We start from the raw sequence: 15,628 nt of genomic DNA on the forward strand, positions 1-15,628 counted from the left end.
GAAATTGAAAAGTTATCAGATGGCTTGTTTCTCACTTCTCTTTCTCCCTGTCTTGATCTCTCTGTGTCTGTCTGTCTGTATCTCTCTGCTCCATTCTCCTGCTTCTGTGTGCAAACCAGCTTTCTCTGCTTACTTATAAGCACTGATAATAACTTATCAGTAATTGATCAGGACTACTCCCAGAATGGTAGGCTTGTACCAAGAGTCTTCACGAATGATACCCAACCTGAGAAGCACCTGCAAGGTTTATGAAACAAAGATTGCTGGAGACCCACCCCACAATTTCTGATTAGGCAGCTATTGTATGAGGTATGAGAATTTGCATTTCTAACATGTTCTCAGATAGTTGATTCCAATGATCTGGGAACTACACTTTGAAAATCATTGATTGATGTGAACTTCAAGCTTGACTCCCCACAGAGAACTGACTCAGTCACTGGGCTCCAATGCCTGAGTCTCATGAGAGAGAATCTGATTGGTCCAATTTGAGTCAGATGCTATCTCTGTTGCACTCAGTTGTGGCCAAGAGGTTGGAGTCACATGGTACATATGACATGTTGTCTCTTTGAGGCTGTGGGTTGGGAAACTTTCCCAAGAAGTTAGATCTCTAGTACAGTCACTGCCACAGCTGTATTTAAAGCCATTAGATTTTCTATACTGAATTAGTTCCTTGGTTCATGTGGCTCAATTCTCCATAGCCAATAGAGCTGATAGGAAAATAATAACCATCTATTGGGCATCACCAGCCAGTCATCTCAAATTGAATCAAAACTTTATGTTCAGCCCCAAAATAATCTTCCTGGGCCTGGCACAGTAGCTCACACCTGTAATCCCAGCACTTTGGGAGGCCGAGGCGGGCAGATCATGAGGTCAGGAGATCAACACCATCCTGGCTAACACGGTGAAACCCCGTCTCTACTAAAAATACAAAAAAAAATATAGCCGGGTGTGGTGGCGGGTGCCTGTAGTCCCAGCTACTCTGGAAGCTGAAGCAGGAGAATGGCTTGAACCTGGGAGGCGGAGCTTGCGGTGAGCCGAAATCAGGCCTCTGCACTCCAGCCTGGGCGACAGAGTGAGACTCCGTCTCAAAAACAAAACAAAACAAAACAAAACAAAATCATAATCTTCCCTCTCAAATATGCTGCCTCTCCAGCCAGTAGTGCAAGTCAGAAACTTCTTTGACTCTTCCTCGTTTACCCCAATCTATAAACTTTTGTCAATTCTATTTCCTAATTATTTTCTCTATCCCTACTATGCCTGGTTAGTTTAACTTGACACCCTACCTCCAGTGATTTTTTTTTTTTTTCTAAATCTGTTCTTCACATGACTTTCAGAGTGATCTAGCTAAAGCAGCTTCCCAACCTTAGCTCTCAGGACAGTTGTGTTGGGCACAGGGCAGATGGAGCCTGGGCCTGTTGTCTTCAGCAGCGTGCAGCTGCAAGTCTACCTCACCCAGAGTGCCACACAAAAATTATCATGCTGCATATACTAAGATGTGATATGAAAAGAGATTGGGAAGCTTGGATCTAAAGCACAACTTCGACTAGGCAACTCCTCTGCTTAAAAACTTTCAATGACACCCCATGGGTCTTGGGATAAAACTTAAATAAACCTTACAATAGCCTATAACATCTGGCATGATCCAGTCCCTGTCTAACTTTCCAGCCTCATCTCTTGCCATTTCTTGCCTTGGACTTGCTTCAACAGCAGGTAAATGCTTATGCTGGTAGTTTCCAGCACACACTCTGCTGTTTCATGCCTGCAAGTCTTTGCTTGTGATTTTCTTTCTGCGTGGAATGTCCACGCTTCCCCTTTTTGCCTGGCTACCATCATTCGAGGATCTGTTTAAGTACCATATCCCCCAAGAAAACGTCCACATCTGCTCCACACCTCCATTAATGTACTCCTTTTTGAAACTCCCATTATACCTTGAGCACACATCACTGGATTTACCATATTGTATTAAAATATTTTTTCTGCTTCTCCCACTATCCTGTGAGTTTTTTTTGAGGAAAAGGTGTGTGTCTTATCTGTTGCTCTATTTCCAGCAACTAGTGTAGCGATTAAAAAGCTCTTCAACTAATATAACGTAATTATATCATATACAGATGAAAGTGTACTTGTGCCCTCTACATAGACACAACCTAAGTACATATAACCTAAGGGTATCCTTTTATTTTTTTATTTTTTTAGACAGAGTCTTGCTCTGTCACCCAGGGTGGAGTGCAGTGGCACAATCTCGGCTCACTGCAGCCTCTGCCTCCCGGGTTCCAGCGAATCTCCTGCCTCAGCCTCCTGGGTAGCTGGGATTACAGGTGGATGCCACAACGCCTGGCTAATTTTTGTAGTTTTAGTAGAGACAGAGTTTCACCATGTTGGCCAGGCTAGTCTCGAACTCCTGATCTCAGGTAATCTGCCCGTCTCAGCCTCCCAAAGTGGTGGGATTATAGGCATGAGCCACCGCCCATGGCCAGGGTATCCAATTTTAAGTGCAAGATCTTTTAGTGATTTACAGGCATCTTGGACATGTCTTGATATAGCTCCCCATGGTCTCACATTTATGGGTACAAGATATTTGACTCCATCTAAAATATCCAAAGTCCAATATTAGAGGGAAAACAGGATGAACTAAATAAAACCTCCAATTTGGAAATGGAAGAAATAGAAACAATATACAGAGATTATTGACCAATATTATAACAATTTATGTACCATATATATGAATAGCAAGAACTCCCAGACCTGGCAACAGAGTGAGTTCTTGGTCAGCCAGCTGAATGTCCCAGATTCTGCTGAGAGCATCTCCCTTGTCTGTTTTCCTACTGGCTACTCCCAAAGGGGGCATTGCAAAAATGTTCCCTGGGGGTGCCACCATTTCAGCAACCCACTTCCTGTATGTGTGAATACAGTGGCTTGGAGATTGCCTTAGGAGTTGAAAAATCACAGTCCTTTTTTTGTGGCCAGACTTGTGGTTTATCTGGCAATACATCTTTCTTAACTATTTAATAGGCATATCGCTTAGTATTAAATTTAGTTTCCTATAGGAAAAAAAAATAGCAGTGGCCTACTCAGGATTGAAATTTCTTCCTTTCTTTCATAAAAGAAGTGTGTAAGTAAATATTTACAGTTGATATGAAGTAGACAACTTCCTTCTAGTTCTATGCTTTACCATCCCTAGGGTATGGTCTTCATCCTTATGGCCTAAGATGGCTGATAGAACTCCAGCTAACACATCTACATTACACACAGCAGGATGGGGAAAAATGAAGAAGGGCCTGTATTCTAGTTTTTTATGCCAAATGGCAATATGCCCAGATACAAATTGGGCATCTGTTACTACAGAAGGAGAAAATAGATGTTGGTGTAGGCAACTAGAATTCTACCACAAAAGTAAACTTGATTTATATTCTATTTTATGGGATGGCGGTCAGAGGAAAAGGTACTGTATATACATGTTCTTGAATCTTTACCTTAGCCTAAGAAACAACAGGCCTTAGAACCCTGCCCAGCTTCCTAGTCCCTCAATTAAATGACTCTCTCTTGACTTTTGCATTGGGGTCATTAAAAATCACTTTAGGGTGGGGAAACACAAGTGATCTGAGGTATTGGCTCTCCTTTCGTAGGATTAGCTATTTCAGGGATGCCTGGGAGATCAGGCTTTTCCCAGGTCCTATTCTTATGTTCAATGGTGTTTCCTTCTTCTTAACTTTCCAAACACCATCTTTATATTTTGGATAAAGTAACTCAGGCTTTGTGACACTCCGAGTTTCATAATGATTCTCATTCATCTTGGATTGCTGATAGCAGGCATAAAGGGCCACTTGGCAAAAATGTACTGTCTTTCCCCTCTGCTTTCAGATGCACCAGTGTCAGCCACAGCTTTTCCCCTGTTTTTGCAGGCTATTAGTGAAGGCCACAAGAAGTCCCCATATACTCCAACATACTGACATTTTTGAAAGGTACCTAAAGCTCTGCTATTCTTAATATGCAGACCTTTCGTCCTGCATTTTATGATCACAAGATGGCTGCTGTACCTCTGGCATTTTGAGCATGTTTTAGGCAGAAAGAGAAAGGAAGAAACAAAAAGATTCGAAGACATGCCAACTGAATATATCCATTAAAAACAAAAACAAAAACAAAAAACCACTTTCTCAGAAATTCCAACCAATGAATGCTGCCTTATTGGCTAATACTGGGTTATGTGGCCATCTCCATCCTCAATAGTAGAGGAAGTCAAGGGAGAATAATGTTATATAAGGCTGTGGGGAAGCCAATCTGTAGTGCCTGTTTACCACTTTGGGTAGCCAATGTTTATACACATCTATTTGCCCTTTAATGGAAAAGCTAGGACAGGCCAAAAGTCTAACCTGATTACAGCTTCCACCTTGAAGCTAGAATCTCTAGGTATTGCACATCCTCTCCATAATGTCTGGTCTGGTGACCTACAAATCAAGACACAAGTAGGCTTCTCCTCACATAACTGGTATGAAATGTTGTAGTTGGAACAGAATATCTAAAATAAAAACTCCATTCAGAAAATTCATATAAGCACATGAATTGAATGACATATAGCAGTCATTCATCCAAAACTTATATCAAATCCTGCTAGACAGGAATTACGAGGGTTTCTTGCCCTTACAGTACAGTAAGTTCCTTAGTGAGCCAACTTAGCAGTTCTTTGTCCTGCCCTCTAGGAAGCTCTCCCTTACTCATTTTCCTTCATTAAAAAAAATCTGTCCTCTGAGAGGCTGCTTCTTTTTCATTCAGGGCCATATGTGAGGCAGGCACTAGGGAGAATATCCTGGAGACTATAATTTCATAGCATTTCCTATTGGACACCTGGGGTTTGCTAAGGGGTTGAACCCCACAGTATGTTGTTGGCTTTGGGAACTGAATTCTCTCAAAAACTGAAGTATATTTCCAATCAATTCCATGTGCAAGTAGCCACAGACAAATGTTTTGACAAGACATATTCTTTGTAAGACTGAAGTGTCTCTTTTGTATCTACTCATCTTTGCACTCTATCCATGCCCCTAATCCTAAAATAACTTTGGTTAATGAGATACCACTCATAATCAGATATTTTTCAATGGGCTTGCCCCTTGTTCTGGCAGATAATTATTAATAGAGCCTGCTTTATAAAGGCCTAGACCACCAACTGCATCTTCTGCTATGGCTGCCAATTCTTTGCCACTGATTGTACCAGCTTTAGTTTTGAGATACAGAAACAGTTGGTCCTTTCGATCCCATAAGTCTCCAAATTATGGGATAACTGTCAATGTAGACTGTAAATCAGAGGCAGAAAGCACTTATCTTGGCAATGTTGTTTTTTTCCATATCTACATTCAGACATTCTCAGTTCTAGTTTGAGTTAATTTCTCTCTTGCAGAACTTTGATAAAAGCAACAAATAGCAAATGTTACCATCCTGATATTTCCCCTGTAATTTCTCCTAACTCTATAGTCATTTTTCTTTGCACATCTGATTCATTCTCCTGTGTTCAGAATGGGTATTTGTTTCTTGGAGCTTTCGGCTGACCCCACCAATGCTTGGATTAACATATCTTCAGTTTAACCAAAAGCACCACAAGTCACAAGAATCCATGGGTCCCAAATTCAAATTTCCTAGGGAGAGAATCTTACTAACTCATTTTAGTCAGCTTTTCATTTATCAAATTAGCTGTGGTCAGAGGGCGAAGGTAATGTTCTATGAATACATCAGACAGAGTTCTCTCCTATAGTTTTGTGGTGTTATTCCCGTGGTAAAGATAAATACCACGAGAAATATAAGGATTACATGCCATAGCAGTATAAAAGAAGAACAGATTTCTTACATTGAAGAAACTTCATGGAAGGAATAGTTGCCTAGACTTTTGAGAGAGTTTCAGGGTTGGCTTCCTTTCAGCTCATATAATTCATGCTCCTACCAAAGGACCCCAATTGGCAGCCGTTGGATCAGATTCAGATTGTCCAAATGTTTTTCTTTAATTGCTTGCCAACATTGAAAAATCAAGATATTTTATATAATGATGCAGCTATGGGAGTTCTCTTAAAGAAACCAGAAGATCTGGCAATGCTGGGGCAATCTACCGCATCTGAAGTGCAGCTGCTCTCTTTAAGTGAGGTATATGTTCTCCAGGTCACCAGTTTCCGGTTAGCCAATGCTGCTTATTGGCATTACTTGTTTGTCTTTCGTAGCATCCCCTACCCTAGCAGCCTTCTGCAGAAAGAACAATAAAAGGCTACTGGTCTCAGATTGGCCAGATAGGAATGGTAAATTAAGAAAATCATGTATACCTCTGCAAGGTATTCTGTTGTCCACCATGTGTAAAATACCTTTTCTTCTGCATATATCCTCACTAGAATACTCCAACTATCATGCTGCCAACCAGTATTACATCTACCCTCTTTCCGATGGAGTAGCAATCTACAAGTCATGCCTTGCTGTTACATCCCAGGCAATAACTTGGGGATACTTTAAAAGTTGTTTGTGATGACGTTGTACATCTTAAATATAAATAAATTTTATTTTTCAATCATACCTCGACAAAACAGGAAAGAAAAGAAACTGCCATGTTGTTTTGTGTTTTTAAAGAATGTTCCTGGCTGGGCACAGTAGCTCACACCTATAATCCCAGCATTTTGGGAGGCTGAGGTGGGTGGATCACTTGAGCCCAGGAGTTTGACACCAGCCTGCGCAACACAGTGAGACCTCATCTCTACTAAAAAAAAAACCAAAAACAAAAAAAACATAGTAGCTAGGCTTGGTGGTGCACACCTGTAGTCCCAGCTCCTCCGGAAGCTGAGGTGGTAGGGAGGATCATCTGAATCCAGGAAGTTGAGGCTATGGTGAGCTGCGATCTCACCACTGCGCTCCAGCCTGGGCGACAAAGTGAGACCCTGTCTCAAAAAAAAAGGAATGTTCCTGGAAGGCCTTCATAAGGATTTTCATTATTGGAGACACCTTGATTTTGGATTTGAAAGCTTCAGAACTGTAAGAGAATACATTTTTGTTGTTTTAAGCCACTTGGTTTGTGGCATTTTACTATAGCAGCCCTAGGAAACTAGTGCATGCTCTAAGTGACAGATGTCATGCACCCAAAGACTTTACCTAACCTCTAAAACATACCTTAATTAATGATTTCACAAGAACCGCAGAGGGAGATCCTCACTGCTCCCTACTCCACCCCTCCAGCCTCTCATTCCCTCTAATGATCTTTTCCTTACTTTTTATCACCAATTTACATATAGTCTTTCTAATGTTACAAAGAAGAAACTCTACAATATCACTTTTGGTAATAATAGTTTATTGCATAATTGTATGGGTGGTACCCCATACACTGGAGTATGCAAGAACTGTCACATTTCTTCATTTTCTTTATATCCAAGTCATTCCAATTCCACTTTTCTGTGCTGTCAGAAATCGCAATAAATTAAATTACCATCACTTTCTGGAGCTCCCTACCCTCTGCAGAATCACAAATACTCAGTAGGTTTTTGTGGTAACTGTCACATAGGGACGATATCTCTAATTCTCAGGCTCTCATGCTTTCTAGTCCAAGCCTTCATGGCACTGTGAAAGCAAGCAGTCACACTTCTCTCATGCCTGGGTGAAAGCTGCAACATCTAAAATCTAGCTAGGCTTCCAAGGTCAACCACAGATATATTACTCCCAGGGGTTCTGTGAGCGACTGGCCTCAGAGTTTTACTACTTCCAAACTGGCAACTGTATGTCATTCCTAAGGCTTGGAGAAATCACTCTTCTTCTGCCTGCTCTAAAGGCAACTACTTCCATCTCTTTCTTTGAGTGTAGTCCCTATAATGTGCTTAGGATTCCAGATAGATAAAAGCTAGGAAGACAGACTTTGGGCCCTGCAACACATTCCACCCTTTCCCTAGGAAAGAAAGCGCAAGGGCCTGGATTCCTCTTTGGAATACAAGAAAGAAAAAATAGAGGAAGAATAAACAATATCTCAACAAATTTCCCTGCTTCACTTAGTGCCAGGCTAAAATAATACTAAGACCTTGTATTTGTTGAGCACATATTACATGCCAGCCATAGTTATAAGTGCTTGATCTGTATTAACTAATTTCAGCCTCACAATTTGATCTGGTAGGCACCATTATTATCCTTATTTTACAGACAGAGAAACTAAGGCACAGAAAGGTTATATCACTGGCATGAGGTCATATAGGTATTAAACAATGAAAGCAATATTCAAACATAGGCAATTTGGTTCCAGAGACAACCAGTTTGGTTCCAACCTTAATGCTCTACTGTCTCTCGGTGAAACATACTGTCTTCTTATCTACATAGATAGTTTAGATCTCGGTAATTCCTAAACATGGATGATTATCAAGGAAAATGGTAATAATAGCCAAGATCATTTAGGAGTAAACATTCAGAACATCAGAGACACCTTCTCCTTCCTTACTGCCTCTACATTTATAGGAGCTGGGTTTCTCAATAAGCCACCTGACATGGTTTGGATTTGTGTCCCTGCCCAAATCTCATGTCAAATTGTAATCCCCATTGTTGGAGGAGTTGCCTGGTGGCAGGTGATTCGATCATGGGGGTGGACTTACTCCTTGCTGTTCTTGTGAGTTCTCATGAGATCTGGTTGTTTAAAAGTGTGTAGCACTTCCCCTTGCTCTCTTCCTCCTTCTCCAGTCATGTAAGATGTGCCTGCTTCTCCTTCACCTTCTACCATAATTGTAAGTTTCCTGAGGCCTCCTCAACCATGCTTCCTGTACAGCCTGTGCAATTGTTAGTCAATTTAACCCCTTTTCTTTATAGATTGCCCAGTCTTAGGTAGTTCATTATAGCAATGCGAGAACAGATTAACACAGTACCACAAGGACAGATAGCCTCCTTTATGCCCATTCTATAGGTATTTGCTCTTGGCACCAGTACCTTCTAACACAGAGCACCATTATAAGGCAGTGTTTTAAGGCAAACAGGCTTAGATAATAATTGGTCTTGATTGTGTGCAGATCTCTGGTTCAACCTGTCATGGCTGGGGTTAGTTTTATTTCAAGGGTTAGTTGTTTTCAATGCATATGGCATAGGCTCTAACAACTCTATGCGGAAAGAAACTTGGGGGCTGATTTCTTCAGAAACGGACTGTGGGAGTGGCAATCACTAAGTGTTATAGGCTACAGCCCAGGCCCATACAAAAGAATGAAGACTTAATAGCTTTGGCTGGAGCTATGCAAGTGTGTTAGCATCACAGGTCAGACCCTCCTTTCCAGTTTCAGTAAGAGATAAGCCAAAGGCAGGTGCCAACTTCATGCAAGATGAGCACATGACCTAGAAGGTAGAAACTAAATTTAAAACCAAAGCCACAAAGGATGACACTTCACCCACTCTGATGTTTTCTTTCCAATAGAATTTATAGTCTCAAGTCCCTGCCAGCTTAAAAAAAAAAAACTTTCTCTCAACTCCCTCATGACCTTCAATTTATCACTCTTTTCTCTTCATGTATTACCCAACTTCCTGGACAGGCTGTCTGCACCTGTTATTTCCATGTAGTTACTCTTCATTCACTTCTCAACCCACTTGTTCATATTCTGCCTTCATCTCTCCATAAAACTTCCCTCATCAAGGACATCAGTGACTTTGTTGACCACTTTTTGTTTTAAAATTCTTCCTTTGCTTTAAACAAAAAGTTTTTAAATACAAGACCAAAAGCACAATGAATGAAAGGAAAACTTGATAAGTTGGACTTCACTAAAATTAAAAACTTCTATTCTGTGAAAGACATTTTTAAGGGAATGAAAAGACAAGCTAGAGACTAGGAGAAAATATTTCCAAATCACATACCTGACAAAGGACTTGTACCCAAAATGTACAAAGAACCCTTAAAACTCACAATAAGACAACAAACAACCAGATTTTATTTATTTATTTATGTATTTATTTATTGATTGATTGATTTTTGAGACGGAGTTTCCTTCTTTTGCCCAAGCTGGAGTGAAGTGGCATGATCTCTGCTTACTGCAACATCCGCCTCCTGGGTTCAAGCGATTCTGCTGCCTCAGCTCTCCAAGTAGCTGGGATTATAGGTGCTCGCCACCATGCCTGGCTAATTTTTTTGTATTTTTAATAGAGACAGGATTTCACCATGTTGGCCAGGCAGGTCTTGAACTCCTGACCTCAGGTGATCTACCCACCTCAGCCTCCCAAAGTGCTAGGATTACCGGCATGAGCCACCATGCCTGGCCAACAACCAGATTTTGAAATGGGCAAAATATATAAATATACTTCACCAAAGAAGACATATAGATGGCAAGTAAACATAAGAAAATAGGTTCAAAATCATTAGCCATTATGAAAATGCAAATTAAAACTACAGTGAGATACTACCACACGTGCCTATTAGAATGGAGTAAAAAAAGTGACAATACCAAATGCTGGTGAGACTATGAAGCAAATAGAACTTTCTTTTTCTTTCTTTTTTTTTTTTTTTTGAGACGGAGTCTCGCTCTGTCCCCCAGGCTGGAGTGCAGTGGCAGGATCTCAGCTCACTGCAAGCTCCACCTCCTGGGTTTACGCTATTCTCCTGCCTCAGCCTCCCGAGTAGCTGGGACTACAGGTGTCCGCCACCTCGCCCGGCTAGTTTTTTGTATTTTTTAGTAGAGACGGGTTTCACCGGGTTAGCCAGGATGGTCTCAATCTCCTGACCTCGTGATCCACCCCTCTCGGCCTCCCAAAGTGCTGGGATTACAGGCTTGAGCCACCGCACCTGGCCAAATAGAACTTTCATACATTACTGGTGTGAATATAAAAAGGTATCACCACTTTGGAAAACAGTCTATCAGTTTCTTATAAAGTTAAACATATCACTTACCACATCACCCAGCCTTTCTACTCTTAGGTATTTATCCCAGAGAAATGAAAAGTTACATTCACACAAAAATCTATAGATGAATGTTTATGGCAATTTTATGCATAATCTCTACAAACTGGAAAGAACACAAATGTCTTTCAACTGGTGAATGGAAAAGTGGTGGCACAGTCATACAATGCAACACTACTCATCAGCAAAGAGGAACAAATTACTGATATACATAACAACGTGGATGAATCTCAAAAGCATTATGCGAAATGAAAGCAGCCAGATTCAAAAGGCTGCATATGGTATGATTCCATTTATACATCATTCCGGAAAAAAGAAAACCACGCAGTGGAAATCAGATCAGTGGTTGTCATGGGTAGGTGCAGGGGTTGACTAAAAAGGGGCAACATGAGCAAATTTTGGGGGGGTGACAAAGCTGTTCTATTTCTTAAATCTGGTGTTTGTGGTTATATGAGTATGCATTTGCCAAAACACATAGAACAACACACCACAAAGAATAAAATGTATTACATAAACCCAAATAAATCAATAAAAACTTCTTCCTTTGGCTTTTGTGACATTTCTCATTTTCCTCCTTACTTTTATCACATCCTCCTCTACTCAGAGAATATATGAAGATCTTCAAGGTTTAGCCCAAGGCCACTATATATATGTTATAAATTCTACACTATACTCAAAGACAATCTCACCCATTCCCACGATACAGATCTCTAGCCAGGACACTTCTGACCTTCAGACCTTCTGATACACTTCATTGTCTTACAAGCATGTCAAACCCCACATGTCTAAAACAGAACTTAATATTATATCTTCACCCTTAGCCATGCTTCTATTCCAATCTTCTTTATCTTAATAAATGATACCATTATCCACTTATTTGCTTAAGGCAGAAAACTGGGAGTCATACTTGGTGCTCCCCTTTTCTTAACTTCCCACATCCAATCCTACCTCTTAAATTTATGTTAATTCTTACTCTAGTCCAAGCAGTTATTTATACAATCCAGTTTCAACACCTTCCCTTTTTCTGTATTCTAACATCATTCTAAGCACTCCGGATTTCCTTCAATTCACAGAAAGCACTATGCCTTTGGGTCTTTGCTCATACTGTTCTTTCTTCCTGTAATACTTTTCTCTACCTCATTCCCCTCAGACTTAGCTAGATCTTAGCCTTCAGGTCTCAGTGTAAGTTTCACTCTCTTAGGAGATCTTCTTTGATTTCCTAAACTAGGTTAGGTACACTTGCTATCTACTTCCATATTGCTTTTATCATAACAGTGAATCCACAATCACTTCTTTTATATTTTACTCCTCTGCTACAGTCTAAGCTTCAAGAGAGCAGGACTATGTCTGTGTCATTTTCTCTCATCGTCAGTACCCAACACTTGACAAGCAATGCTTGCTAAAGATGGAGACAGATAAGTGAAGTTAGAAATTTATACTACAGATCCAGAGGCATGTGTGGACACTAAATGCATACTTGGACCTCTTTTGGAGGTATGTGAGTCCACTCCTCTGCGCTTTCTTCAGTTTCTTTTCCACCATCCTTAGGATGCTCATCTGACACTAACTCTCCCCACTCTGAGTTAGGGAGGGAGAAGTTTTCAAAAGTGATGGAAGGCTGCCACCCTGGGTTAGAGGGAAACGTATAGAGGTGTGGTAGGTTCTCTTGTCTTTTTGTTGGGCTTGTACACACTCCAACCACCTAGATGATCAGCTGTTACTGATGCCTGGGAGAGATCAATATGATCCAAATTTTTCCTCAAAATTACTTAGAAAAAATATAATGCATGGGACACAATTTTGAGAGTAGCTGACTAGTCCTGGCCTTCAGTGCCCTCTTCTTATCTTGTGACAGAAGTGCAAGATTAGGAACAGAGTTTTGCCTGAAAACATGAAGAGGCATAACCAACACATTCATAGCTTTTCCAGGGCATCAACGTGGTCCCAGACAGTCTGTAAATACTTTGATGCCACAGATAAGGTTTTACACTTCGTTAATCCTCACATTGCTAGTAACTCAACAAATTGAATCAGCCTAAGAGCTATGTACAGATCTGATTTGCAACAGACATCTGAAATTTTAACATTACACAGTATAGAATACACTAATCTGGTAAATCTTAATAATTATTCATAATTATAATGAAATGTTTATGGATCTATTTGCTCATTTTATTGTAAACACAATTATTAGTCTTAATTTTTTGGTAGATGCAACATTTACTGAGTACAATGATGTCTTGAGAGGAAAACATTTTTGTGAGTAAATACAAATTAATTTTTATCTTGGTACCTACTGATGTGAATGCTGTTGCTGAACTGTACTCCTGTGTATATTCTTTATTTTTCTTTTTGTTTTTCATGTATCCTGTATTCTTGGAGTAGATATTAGACATCTTTCCATAGGGACATCATTTAGTGTGTGTGTGTGTGTATGCATTATATTTAACTTTTGTCCCCAACACCTTGTATTTTATGGCTCACAGTGGAACACATATTGTCCACATTATACCCTTATGAGTTGATTATTGCTTATTGATTGTCCATACATAACACTTCTATTTTATTGTCCTATTTTTCAAATTCTTAGTCTCATATCTAAGTCTTCCTTTTCCTTTACCTTTTCTTCATCCATTTTCATCATCATTGCTTCATTTTCATTTTGTAGTTTATTTCCCCTCACATCAGGGTTTTTTGTTGTTGTTGCTGTTGTTGTTTTTGAGATAGAGTCGCGCTCTGTTGCCCAGCCTGGAGTGCAGTGGCATGATCTCGGCTAACTGCAACCTCTGCCTCTGGGGTTCCAGCGATTCTTCTGCCTCAGCCTCCGGAGTAGCTGGCTAATTTTTTGTATTTTTAGTTGAGATGGGGTTTTGCCATGTTGGCCAGGCTAGTCTCAAACTCCTGGCCTCAACTGATCCACCCACGTCGGCCTCCCAAAGTGCTGGGATTACAGGTGTGAGCCACTGTGCCTGTCCTTACATCAGTATTTTTTATATGGTCACAGTTCTATCATACAAATCAGTCATGTTGAAGCTCTAAAAACACTGAACTCATTTTTAAGTTGTAAATATAATAGAACACACAAACGTAAAATTTACCATCATGCCCATTTTAAATGTACAGCTCACTAAGTATATTCACATATTTTGTGCAACCAATCTCCAGCACTTTTTCATCTTACAAAACTAAAACCATCCCCATTAAACAACTTCCCATTTACCAACTCCCCCCAGTCCCCGGTAGCCACCATTCTATTTTCTTTTTCTGTGAATTTGACTACTGTTAATAATGCATATAAATAAAATCATACAATATTTGTCTTTTTGTGATTGGCTTATTTAACTTTAAGTCCTCAGGGTTCATTCACATTGCAGCATGTGCCAGAATTTCCTTCCTTTTTAAGGCTGAATAATATCCTGTTGCATGTATATCCACATTTTGTTTATCCATTCTTCCACTTGATGGACATGTGGGTTGCTTCTACCTTTTGACGTTTATGAATAATGCTGCTATGAAAACAGAAATACAAACATTAAACCTTTTAATAAATACTTAAGAAGATAAACACTCACTAATGGATAAAATTTCTTAGAAACAATGTTATATAATGTATTTGATTTGAAATTAAAGTACTTAAGGTTACGTATTGTAGAAATTCTAAGCTTAATTGCAGAAAATGATTGGGAAAATAAATGCTAAGGAATGCCTATAATTATCACCTGTGTGTATCAAAATTTACAAATTAATAGATATCATTTTTCACATATCACCAGATACTCATATGTTCATTAGCTGCTTTGATTACATGAAAATTATGCCCATTTGAACCCTGATGAAATATGCCTAGGCTTTATGAACACACAGACACACAGACACACACACACACAGACACACACACACACACACAAACACACACACATGCTTGCACAGAATCAAGTGGAAAACGGGAGGGACTAATCCCAGTTTGGGAGCTCTGATTTATTAGAACAGGCAAGCTTCAGCAATTGAAGGAGATTTCCTTAGAAAACTTATGAAGGAGAGCTTGAAACTAATGGTCAGGTTCCGGAAAAACTAAGATTAGAATCATAAAAAAAAAACCTAGGCCTTTATTCTCAAACAAAGAAATAAGGAAATCAATGGATCTGGTAAAAAAAAAAATGAGATTCCCAGACCAAAAGTAGAGGGGAATGAAGGTTGGGACACCAATAATATAATTGAATGAGTAAAATGATGAAGTAGTTCAACAAATAATTATTTAAACATTAAATGGTTATTTTACAACTGCAAGATGCAATATTTAAAATTAAGAATTCATTGGATAGTTTGTTTTTTTTTTTCAACAGCAAAATTTTAATCCAGGCAAATCTAATACCTTAAACATTGCACTGTAGGATTTTTGTAATTATGTTGTTTGACAACAACCTAACTGCCAAAAACTGTGTTTGTAATCAAACTATTGTGCATCTGTAAAATGAAGGATTGTGCACCTATTAAAAACAGTGATGCACCTACATGTTTATCAAATAAGAATGGATCTATGATAGGTTAAGTAAAAATGCAGGGATTTTTTTGTACAACACAATGCGTATACATTTACATTAAAAGTAATAGATTGTAATCTTTTTTTTTATATACTTTAAGTACTAGGGTACATGTGCATAACGTGCAGGTTTGTTACATATGTATACTTGTGCCATGTTGGTGTGCTGCACCCATCAACTCGTCAGCACCCATCAACTCGTCATTTACATCAGGTATAACTCCCAATGC

Source organism: Papio anubis, chromosome X, assembly GCF_008728515.1.
Source record: "Papio anubis isolate 15944 chromosome X, Panubis1.0, whole genome shotgun sequence".
Lineage (NCBI taxonomy): Eukaryota > Metazoa > Chordata > Mammalia > Primates > Cercopithecidae > Papio > Papio anubis.